Source organism: Micromys minutus (assembly GCF_963924665.1).
Source record: "Micromys minutus genome assembly, chromosome: 3".
Classification (NCBI taxonomy): Eukaryota; Metazoa; Chordata; class Mammalia; order Rodentia; family Muridae; genus Micromys; species Micromys minutus.
This window is the reverse complement of record NC_137972.1, coordinates 39,024,639-39,027,600: the sequence shown is the minus strand read 5'-3', so window position 1 is coordinate 39,027,600 and position 2,962 is coordinate 39,024,639.

Sequence of the window (2,962 nt, the reverse complement as noted above, 5' to 3'; positions counted from 1 at the left end):
TTTTAGCGCTTTCTTTATTGTGTCAATTTCTGTTTTAATTTCCCTCTTCCATTCCTTTATTTCTTTGGTTCTGTTTTCGTCTCGTTCTTTGAATTCTTTGAGTGTTTTTCTTGTTTCTTCTTTAAAAGCTTCTGAATCTTTTTGCTTTTCCTCCCTTTCTTGTTTAAGTAACTCTATCAGCGTCTTGAGGCATGATTTCAGGTCTGTGTCTTCTTTCTCTGGAGTGTTTGGAATTCCGATGTTTGCTACTATTGGAGAGCTGGGTTCTGGTGTTGCTAGATTGTCTTGGTTTCCTTGGGATATACTCTTTCTCTTCCTCTTGCCATTTTGTTGTCAGTGATATGTTCTTGCCTTTCCCTTGTATCTGGTCTGTGTCCCTGGTACACTTTCCGTGTGCACTCCTCAGAGATCTCTCTACTCCCCGGCAGCCCATGTTCCGGGTGGCAGCTGGGCCAGGCTCCGCTCTGCGTACTGAAGTCGCTTCCGGGTGGGAACAGACGTTCCTAAGATCTGTTCCTGGTCACAGATGCTCAGCCTCTCCGAGCCACCTTTCCGGCTGGCAGGTGGGCCAGGCTCCGCTCTGCGTCCTGAAGTCATCTCCGGGTAGGAACAGAAGGTCCTAAGATCTGTTCCGGGTCCCTGGATCGGGGAGGACAGGGCATGTCAGGGCAGGGGGTGCCCTTTCCGTGTGCACTCCTCAGAGATCCCTCTACTCCCCCGCAGCCTAGGTCTCCCACTCACCAGTTGCTCAGCCTGTTCGAGCTGCCTTTCCGGCTGGCGGTTTGGCCAGGCTCCGCTCTGTGTCCTGAAGTCGTCTCCGGGTGGGAACAGAAGTTCCTAAGATCTGTTCCAGGTCACAGTTGCTCAGCCTGTACGAGCCGCCTTTCCGGCTGGCAGTTGGGCCAGGCTCCGCTCTGCGTCCTCTAGATCTGACCTTCTAAGACAAGGAAATGAAAGAGATTAAGGTTCTAAAGCAGCTAAACTTACATTTCTAGTTGATCAACTTATGTGTTGAGTAAACCTAGATAATTTCCCGTTTTGTGACTTAAAAAAAAAAAAAAAAGAAGCAGAGATTAGTCTCTCTGTGGACTTAAGAATCTTCCTAAAAGAGGCCCAATGGATAACACACTGTTTTCTGAGTAGATCTAAATGTATCCTCTTCACAGGAGAGAATTCATACCTGGTTCAGGCAACCTGGTCAAAAGCCTGTAGCTGGGGAGGCAACAGTCCCTAGTGGTTAAGCTCTTGTTGTTGTGTTTCTAAACAGGCCTGGTATTTCTGCCAAGTTGCCTTCTAAATGACTACTTTGGTGCCCATAAACTAGTGGTACTGCAGCTTTGGTCCGAAAAGCATCTGTTTACAGTCCAGCAGAGACTATAGAGAAAGATCACATCCAGATGAGGCAACCATATCCCTGCCTATGAGGCTCAAAGAACCCGGAGGAAAAGAAGACAGGGAGAATGTAGGAGCTGGAGGAAGTGATGGAAGTAGCATGGAAAGCTGGATTCTGAGCACAGCATGACCACTGCACTCATGAAAATGCAGCTTACTTCAATTACCTGAACAAGATCTCTAAAAGATGGAACCATTAACACCATGCCCCAGAAGGGGGAAGGGCAACACACAGAGATCCCTAATGTGGGGAGAGGGACACACTTGCTCCTTTGAGCACCCCTAATAAAACTCAATGGGTTCACCCAAAAAAAAAAAACCCAAAAAGAGGCGTGAGAAAGATCTTTCCCTTTTATACCACGTGAAAGAAAGGTAACAAGAAGGTATTGCCGATGAACTGAGAGATAGGACCCTCATCAGATGCTGAGTCTTCATCTTTGACTCTCTGGCCTTCAGAACTGTAAGCAATAAAGTATTTTTGTTGTTTGGATGCTATTGCTGAGAGCTGGTCACTTTTTAGTGATTGATTCTCTGCCCTGGCTAGAGGTCAGAATCAATTTTGGACTTTTAAAAATTTAGCTGCTTCTAGCTTTCTGAGTCAGGAGACTCATGGAGATGAGACACACCTCTTCTATCAAAAATAAGTCCAGGGATCTATCTCTCTCCAGTCACTCTGATACTGCTGTGCAGGGATTCCTTGGCAAGGACACCTGCTATACTGGAATATGAAAATATCTAGAAAGTAATGTGTTCACTGAAGGACTATGTAGTAGCAACTGCCATGCTGATATATGGGATACAGTGGGGGAATAAGCTTGACTTAGGAACAGATAGGAAAAATTTGAGAGTATTCAGGGCATTTGTGGGTAAAAATAGGGGCAAAGAGGAAGTGATCTAGGGCTTGTCACCAGTGGAAAAAAATATGAACAAGCTCTACTCTAGCTACCCATCCTCAGTCATTTGTCACCCACAGCAGCAAAGGTTGTTGAACCCCCAGAATCCTTACTCCCCCACCCCAGTCATTAGTACAAAACAGATGGGAGTTGGGCAAGGTGATTCTAGTCAGTGATTTCAGCACTCAGGAGGCCAATGTAGAAAGATCTCTGCAATTTTGAGGCCAGCTGGTTTGGTGGTTTGAAATGTTTGGCCCAGAGAGTTGCACTATTTGGAAATGTGGGGCACGTGTCACTGTGGGCATGGGCTTTAAGACCCTCTTCTTAGCTGCCTGGAAGTCAGTATTCTGTTGGAAGCCTTCAGATGAAGATGTAAACACTGAGCTCTTCCTGCACCATGCCTGCCTGAATGCTTCCTGTTGCAGTAACTATTAAAAAATAAAATCGGTTTATCTCTTTTCCAACCCTGAGGTCTCCCTCCTCAGGCCCGACCCTGATATGGAGCCCCACGCTCCTGCACCTCTGGAGCCCTGTGTGAGCCGCTAACACAGCCCAATTTGTCCATGCAACTTCCTTCCTTTAGAGGTTTACTACTGCCTGTTCTCTGCCTCTGTCCCGAGGTATTTCTGTACCTCGAAATCCCACAAACACAACTTTATAGTCGGGTAGTTTTTAAT